Raw genomic sequence first — 9,497 nt, 5'->3', positions numbered from 1 at the left:
TTTTGACCTAAAAAGAACCTTTTTGTTTGTTTGTTTGATCCCTTTTACATATTAATACACAACTTTGATGGGTTGGTGGCATCACTGATTTAGTAGCAAGCAGTTATATTTTGGGGGTACTTTGATACTTCTCTACCTTTTCCAAGAAACATACGGCTATTTTCTGATATCTGGAGTTCTCTAATGAGAACTTTAGTCATTTAGATTAGGGAGATTGGCACACTAAACCTTATCTAGCCTTTATAATTTAGGGTAGATAATTTATTAGCTCCTCCTCAAAGAACATGTTTAACAGGGAGGAGAGAGTTTCCTGGGAGAATACTAGATCTGGCTATACTAAAGGGAGAGCAAGTAACAAAGGAAAAATATTAAAAAGTATGACAAAGAAAAGCCAGGTCACAGCTGTTTAAGGCAGAAGTCACCATCTCACAATGTTGCCCAAGCCTCCAAGATTAATGGAAATTTCTCTTGCTCTTATCTTCTTTATAAAATGCTTTTCAAAGTGATTCTAAGGGAAAGATTTAAGACTGAAGTGGTTGACTAAGGGGCATCTATCTGCAAAGTGCAAAGAACCACTTAGAAAGTTAACAGCAGAAGTGGTAAAAGCAGACTCTCTTCCTATATTACCATGAATAACCACCATTGTACATTTCTCCTATCATATTGTAGATATGGATTGCTGTATGTAACTTCTGTAATTCATCAAGAAACTTCAACCTCTAACAAATACATGGGAACTAAGGTGCCATGAGTCTACCAGCATGAATGTTTTTCTGTCATCTGAAAGAGTGATATCTTACTAATGGTGCTGAGTCCATGTGGAGAAGAGATTCAGGAATCCAGTTAAAAAATTTGCCCCATTTAAAAAGAATATTGTTTTGCCTTAATGATGCCCATAATATGATTTATTTTAGAATGTTTTCCTTTAAACTGTGAGTCTTATCAGCATGAGAGAACTGTGTTAGGCACAACCTCCCTGGAAGTACTGAAAACATCTGTGATCCAAGTCTGTAGTAGTTTAGGGGATTAAACTTGTGATCAGATTTCTTAGAGGATGGTTTCTTTCCTTGCTTTTACAATTTCTGTTGACTTTGGCTTTCTTGTGTACTAGGAAAATTAAATTGGTATGGGGAAGATAATTTGAGAACTAGATGTCTAAATTCGTGTTCACATATAATTAATTTGTTACAAATTAAATTTTCTTATAAATATTTTACATACAAATTCTTTAGAAATATAATTACAGATTTTTCTTTATTGTTAATCATTTACCTCAGGCTTACCCTCTAGAAGGTTGGATTAAATGATGCCCAAGGTTCCTGTCAGGTCTAATATTTCTGACTTAAGTACTTTTTGATCACACTGGATTCCCTGAATTGTTAACCTGCAACTCTGTTTAAGTGTTGACAGAAAGTCTGTTGGAAAATGTTTAAAATTTTAAAGCAGAAAATACTTATGTTTCATGGAACAAAAGAGTTGACTAGAAAAGCCCCTGACTTATTTCTGAGTTTTTGCTTTGTCTTCTTTTGCCCATCAGGAAAGTAAATTGAAATTAGACTGTGCTCGGCTATAAAACTATAATTTATATAACAAGCTTAGAGATTTACCAAGATATGGCCATCTTTTCAATATTCCTGGGTGAGATCTGATAACTCTGGTTGATCAAGTTGCAATTCATGGCCACTGATATCTTGGGGTCAGCATTTTCAAATTTACTTCTTGTTCAATAAATTCATGAGTTCCATTTTTCTAATTGAATAAAACAATGACTGTGGACTATACAAATGAAATAAAGGCCAAAATAAATTTTTGAGTAAATGACCTAAGAAGTATACCAGTATCCCTACTTAGTCATATAGTAAGTATTCTCTAAGTAGAAACGTAAAGCAAGCACAGCACATGTGTGAGCCAAAGAACAATAGGGACTTAAGATGAAGACCATGAATTATGAGCACATTGTAAAAGAAATCAGAGCCATAAAAAATTATAGATTGGCTGGGCTCGGTGGCTCAGCCTGTAATCCCAGCACTTTGGGAGGCAGAGGTGAGTGGATTGCTTGAGCCCACTGGTCCGAGACCAGCCCGGGGGACTTGGTGAGACCTGTCTCTACAATACATCAAAAATTAGCTGGGCATGGTAATACATACCTGTAGTTCTGGCTACTTGGAAGGCTGAGGCGGAAGCATTGCCGGAGCCCAGCAGGTCAACCCTGGGGTGGCTGTGAGTGTGCTACTGCACTCCAGCCTGGGCGATGGAGTAAGACTCCAACTAAAAAAAAAAAAAAAAAAATTATAGACATTAGAAGGCAAAGCAACATTTTAAATTGGAATGTCCTCAGACAACACAAATAAAATACTCCAAAACCAGAAATCAGAATTAGTATCTGGAATAAATAAATACCATAAGATGTACTTTTTAAATGCAATCTGTAACCCAGAATTAACTCACTAATTATTATGTAATGGATGCATTACGTGGCTGTATCTTTTGTACTAAAAAATAGTCTTACTTTTTGGTGGTTCAGAGCGGTGGTCTTAGCTTTTCTACCATGATTTATGACGTAACAAAATGGGGAAGATACTGGACTGTTTCATTGATGACCGTGAATTTACAAGAGATTAAGTTTGGCTTTTCCCAATTAAGTTAAAAAGGAAAGAGAAAATGTATTTTAAAAGTGCTAGTATCATGTAGGTTCAATTTTAAAGTATAGTAGCCTCTCTGTATTCAAATTTCAAGATGCTGAATTGTAAATAGGGAAGGTATTATTTTTCTAATCTAACAGCTGATGTTAGATTAGAAAAAATATAGGCAGATGTTTTATGCAAGTGCCAAAAATTAGGAAGCTAATTAGAGGAAAATCAATACCGAGATTTATTATTTTCAGATTCAGGTATGCTTCTTCTCTCAAATCAAATTCTAAAAGGAAAAAAATAATTATTCTCTCTCTCTTTCTCTCTGTGTCTCTAGCATAGACAGAAAGATTTAAGCGTAGTTGACTGAAATCCAACTGTGCCCATTTATGAGGAAGACCAAGTAAGCAAGTAAGCAAAGAAAGACTAGAAGATAAAAAATAAGCAAAAGTACTGTAAGAAAATATTAGAAAAAAGGAGGCTTGAAATCATTATTAGATTGCTTTGAATTTAGAGTGAAAAGCATCAAACAACATGAAAAAGGGGTACTTTAAAAAGCAAATCTACAATGAACATCAACATTAGTAACACACACATGGCAAGAAATCCAAAGAGTAATATGCAGAAACATGCACATAGTAGGAGATATTCACTCACAGCTGTTATTTCAAAATTGGTCAAGTAAACAAAAGGTATGGCCATAGAAGGCCTAAAGTGAAGATAATAGGTCTAATTAACAGTTATTGAACACTAAATCTCAAAAGAAATAAAAAGCACCTTTTAAAAAATGCTCAGGAGATATTAACAAAAATTTAAAATTTTAGGTGACTCAATGCATTTTTAAAAAGTAGTAGTAACAAGGGTACTTGTATAATGAACATTTTTATACCTAACCCTGGATTGTACCCCACACCTTTAAAATAAAAAATTTAAAAAAAAAAGTAGCAGTAGCTCAATAGTAGCTCACATAAGTGCTTCTGGTAGCATGGAAGAGAAGGCATTCTATAAAGTCTTGCACTCACACAAAACACTCAGAAACTAAATAAATTATAACAAATGTAATTTAAGAGGTATTGCTAAGCTTATTAGAAAATTAACAAAATATGTGAACACCGGAAAAATGGAAGAAAAGCTAAATTATACAGACAGACAAACACTGATGCCAGGGCTTGCTGAATCCACTTGGGACACTATATAGATATGTCAAGGCACATAAAGAACCTGTAGATCTGTGAAAGGAAAGGCACCAAGATGTCTGCCAATCTATGAAGGGATCTTGCTAAGAATCCTAGTTCTGACTAAGAATGCAGATTAGAGTTTTGAATTTACACAAACTCATAGACAAATCTACAGTTGGAGAAATTTAATAGAGTGCTTTCAGTGTGATGTTATCCCCAGCTACCAAGAAGAAGCAAATGTGACTTTCTTGGAAGAAAAAATATTCTTTCTTAGTTTAGGCCTTTCAGGAGTCACATATATTAAATTTAGCCAAATATACAGAAAAATAATCTGCTAAGAGCAGATTCAATAAAAAGAATAATGCATTTGCTTTTACAAAGATGGCTAATTTGAATGATTAGATATAGATAATAAAAAAAATTATGCGATAATTTGAAGAGATAAAAGATGATTTTGGAATAAAGGAGTGAGAGGTAAGTGGGTATCAAACGTGATCGGGTAGATTTAGGAAAATACCAAAAAGACATTCTGAGAAAAACTGCAATCATATATATATATATATATATATATATATATATATATGAGTTTACCAGTAAATTAGAGAAAACTGAGCTAATAATTAGAACTGAAGATAGATGGAAGAAGAAAGTATTTATAATGCAATATGGAGAAATAAGAAAATAAAAAATGAAAGAGAAGTTTAATGAAAAAGAACAAATGGTCTAGCATATGCCTAATTGGAGTTCCTAAAAAAGAAAATAGAAAGAATGGGGAAAAATAAGTATTTGAAGAGACAATGTGTAATAAAAGGTATAAATTCATCAGTGTAAGAAGTGGAATAAATAAAAAGTTCTATATCACCATAGTGTAAATGCAGAATAATAAAGACAAAAAAGAAACATGAAAAATAGGAGATGAGAAAAGAAAAGTTTCCTGCAAAGCAATGACAGAATTAAAGCAGGCTTCTCTAAAGGAAAATGGAACCTAAAATAAAACATTGTAAAAAAATACCAAGAGAAAATAGCTGTGAATAATTTAAAATTCAGTATCCAGCAGAATATCTCCCAAGGAAAAAAGGTAAAATAAAGACTTTTTATATAAACAAAATAAAGGGTTTTCTAAAAGAGCAACAATAAATCACAATAAACAGCAATTAGAAGTAATTTTTAGAATAAAAATAATAACACTAACAAGAGATATATAAAGAACTAGACAAAGAAGCACATAATCTAGGTGTGAGGTTTGAATTAAGTTAGAGCACTCTAAAATCCTAATTTTTGGAAGAAGGGTAGAGATATATTAACTATAGACTTTGTTATTCTAAATTTCATAATACAATACCAAGGGTATTCAATAAAATGATAGAAATGGTGAGTATAAATTCTAAGTTAGCAAAAGGGAAAAATAGATTAAGAAAAATTTTTAAAGCAGACAATCTGAAAGAAGAAAGAAGCAGCAGAAAATCATGACAAATGAAAAACAGTATATGATAACAGAAAGAAATCCAAAGACATAAACATACTGGGCTAAACTCACCAATCAATGAGAATGCCAGGTAATAAAATATGTATAAAATCAAACTATATATTGTTTATGAAAGAGTCTCCTAAAATATAAGGTTACAGAAAAACTGAAGGTAAAAGAAACAATATAAACCAAGCAAAAACTAATGAAAAAAAGACTGAGGTATCTAGACTACTACTAGAAAAAGTAGACATAAATACAAAAACCATACATAGGAATAAACAGGGTCATCACACAATGATACATAGTTCAGTTTACCAGGGGAATTTGAAAACTCAAAACTTACATGCACCTAGTAAAAAAGTCTCTAAATAAAACAAAAATTGTGAAATTCGGTTTTATAGAGGACATTTCAAAATCTCTTTGTAATCAGTTGGTCAAAAAATTTTGGTAAGGATATAAAACATTTAAACAACCCGATTATAAAGAACCTACAATTATATATTTTTCTCAAGAAAACACAGATCTATTATTTTGAAAAATAACCACAACCTAGACAAAAAAGCAAATTTCAACACAATTCAAAGTACTGGCATTACACAGATTACAAAGGGGAACTCCAAAACACCCAGAATTATCTTAAAGTATTCTAGGAACTCATTGGCATCAGTGTACCAGTTAGCATTGTTGTGAGAGACTGCAATCAGCTTCAGTGATTTTTTTGTTTTGTTTTGGAGATTCTTTAAACACATTTGCCCATTTCATGATGAGTGGGTGACTTACACAAACAACCTGTCCATGCCCTGCTGAATGTTCAGCAGTTTTTGACACCAAACAGCCCGAACCCTATACCCTACCCTCCCTATTCACCCAATCTCGCCTCCAAGAGACTTTTTTAAAGTTTTCCCGGATGAAAAAAGCGCTCAAAGGAAAACATTTTGCTGACATGGAAGAGGTGAAACAAAAAACGGCAAAAGCACTAAGAGGCATCAAAATTGACGAGTTCCAAAACTGTTTTGAGCGGTGGAAAAAGCATCTTGATAAGTGTATTGCATCAAACTGAGGGTACTTTGAAGTTGACTGAAGTTTAAACACATAAGAATAAGTTCACAATTTTTAATAAATAAATTCCAAGTTTTTTGGGGTCCCCCTCATGTATTGTCTAATCAAAATGCAATGAAGTTAAAGATTAGTAAGTAACAAAGAGAAATCCCCAAACAATTCTATACTTAAAAAAACTAATGATCTACTCTTCTAAGTAAGTTATATTCAACATATACAGCATAGACATTAACAATACTTTGCGCTGAATGCTAATGAAAGCATTTTATTTTGTAACTTGTTGGATACAGTTGCAATTGTGTTTCAAGGAATATTTATAGCTTTACATACTAATATTAATTAAGAAAAACATTAAAAGTTAGTAAGCTAAGTTACTGATGTTAGAAATTACACAATTATTTTCCAAATTAACCTAGAAACAGTAGAATGAGAAAAATGGTAACAAGTAGATAACAAAATGAAATGGAAAATAAAGGTACAATAAAGTGAAACAACAAAGACAAAATTTGTCCTTGGAAAAGATAAAGTATACACACCTCTGGCAAGAGTGATCAAGATTTTTAAAAAGTAAGAGGCACAAATATATAGAATGAGACAGGAAATCAGCTACAGCAGAGATAAGAAGACAATATTGCAAAACTATAAACATGATTTTATTATTTTCAATAAATTTGAAAGCAGAGTAGATGGGAAAATTCCTGAAAAATATTAATTACGTATTAAAAACTGAAAGAAGATGGAAAAGTAAGCTTTAAGTCGTCTTATTATCATTGACATTTGAATTAATCAGCTACTTTCTACAAAGAAAACATTAGGTGTAATGGTTTTATAGGTGAATTCTACCAGAGGTACTAGAAAATGCTTCATACGTTCAGTTAAAACTCTGCAAGGTATGCCCTAGGAATAAGGACAAACTCAGGAACCCTGAAATCTAGCTGTCATACCTAGAGGTGTTCTAGATATTAGGGTTATTAGAAACAGAACTTAAAGTATGTTTAAGAAAGTAGATAACAAGGTAGTTTTATTATCTGTTACTAGTGACAGTATGTTTTCTTCTTTCCAATTCTTGCATCTTTTATTTCTTTTTCTTATAGTGCTGGCTTAGATCCACAAGACAATGTTGAATAGAAGTGATGAAAGTGGGAACTGTTTTATTTCTGATTTAAAGGAAAATGTTCTAAGTATTTGATAATTATGATTTTCACTGCAGGTTTTGATGAACAGTCTTTGTTAGATTGTCCTTGTAATCCTGATTTAGTAAAATTTTCTAATGTGAAGGAGCACTGAATTTTATTTTCTATATATTTTTACCTCAGTTGAGATGCTAATGTGGTTTTTCATCTTTACATTAATGGATTTTCTAATGTTAAATAATCTCCAGTGGCTAGTGATGTTGAACATCCATATATTCTCTTTGGTGAAGATATTTTCTCCAATCTCCAAGTCGTATTTTCGTTCTGTTAACAGTGTCCTTGTGGAGCAAAAGTTCAACATATCTGTTTTTTCTTTTATGACTCCTGCTTTTGGTGTTATATATAAGACCTCTTTGCTTAGTTCCAGGTCATGAGGGTTTTCTCCTGTGTTTTCTTTTAAACATTTTATAGTTTTACATTTTACACTTAGATCTATAATCCATTTGGAGTTAATTTTTATATAAAATATGAAATTTAGCTTGAAGGTTTTTTTTTTTTTTTGCATATCCAAACATTCTGACAACACTCTCTATTGGAAAGCTGATGGCCCCCTATATCACATCAAAATATATTTTAATTATCTCTTTTCATGCTTGTTTTCCATTGGAGTGCATATTTCTTTTGCACGGAGTCTGCAAGTTATAATTTTTTTAAGTCAAAAACATTTTTATTGTAATCCACGTGTTTTTTTTTTTTCTCTTTTTTTAAGTCAGAGTCTCATTCTGTTGCCCAGATTGGGGTGCAATGGCACGTTCACAGCCACCACAGCCTTGGCCTGCTGGGCTCAGGCTATTCTTCCACCTCAGCCTTCCAAGTAGCTGGAACCACAGGCGTGCACCACCACACCAGGCTGATTTTTTGATTTGTTGTGGAGATAAGGTCTCGACAAGTTGCCCAGTCTGTTCACAAACCCCTGGACTTAGGTAATCCTCTCTTCTCCCCCTCCCAAAGTGCTGGGATTACTGGCGTGAACCACTGCACCCAGCATAATTCACATCTTTTATAGAAACTAAATGTAGCAAAAGGGTCAGGGTTGTATATAAAAAAAACAATCCAGGATTATGCTCGTTGCTCTACCTCCACCTGGGATCAGGATCTCCCGACATCAGGTGCAGCCGCACTTGTCCGATGTCTCTTTGCAGACACAACCCTGGGGACACTTGGCACAGCCCATGGGGCAGCAGGAACGGCAGCTCTTCTTGCAGGATGCGTATTTGCACTCTGCACTTGCAGGAGCCAGCGCAGGTGCAGGAGTCACCAGCGGTGCAGGAGCAGTTGGGGTCCATGTCCAGCCCCAGCGAGGTGGCAGTTTCAGGCGAGAGGAAAGAGGCAGGGGGGCACATGGGAGTCTGCTTGCAAGTTATTTTTGTATCAGGAAATCTATCATGGGATCTTGAGCAGTTAGTGCTCAATAAATATTGGTCAAATTAATAATAATAAAACAGTGAATTCAAATGTTCTTGTATGTGGTAGAAAGATGTGTGTCACGGAGATGTCTTTTTTTCCATTTCCTTCTTAAGGAATGTGTAGGTATATTTGTCCTGTGATTTGTCCACAAATAGTTGTACTAGAGATAGAAACATAGAGCAAAACAGGTCAACTAGTTTTTTCCATCCCCCAAATTTGGATTGGGACATGCATAGACTGATTTATATCGCTCTGAGTTTTGGGTCTGCAATATTTAGGACTGAAGTCATAAAATTGAGGTGGCAGTGATGTCCCAAGTAGAAGTGGAAGAGAAAATGGAATGTTATTTGAGATGCCATAGTGAAGACAGGGACGGGGATAGATATTTGACTTTGTTGTTTTCATTTGGGGCTGTTTTTTGGGAATCCCTATTTTGAAAGCTAGCTTCATCAGGGATATGTCTCACTGCAATTAAGCAGTCTAACCAAAGCAACGCATTAAGAACAATGCAGCAGATAACATTTACTTTAAAAAAATAACCTGGTCGGTAAGCCGACCCCAC

The 9,497-nt window shown here is 33.9% G+C and overlaps 1 pseudogene; it reads right to left on the bottom strand.

Annotated features, from left to right (window-relative positions):
• Positions 1–8,633: 8,633 nt before the first annotated feature.
• Positions 8,634–8,814, bottom strand: LOC110595578 (annotated as a pseudogene).
• Positions 8,815–9,497: the final 683 nt, after the last annotated feature.

The sequence above is a fragment of the Carlito syrichta genome, unplaced genomic scaffold (genome assembly GCF_000164805.1).
Source record: "Carlito syrichta isolate Samal-C Ts95f unplaced genomic scaffold, Tarsius_syrichta-2.0.1 Scaffold302980, whole genome shotgun sequence".
NCBI classification, from domain to species: domain Eukaryota; kingdom Metazoa; phylum Chordata; class Mammalia; order Primates; family Tarsiidae; genus Carlito; species Carlito syrichta.
The sequence above is the reverse complement of the archived record's forward strand: the minus strand, read 5'-3'. Positions and strand labels throughout refer to the sequence as shown.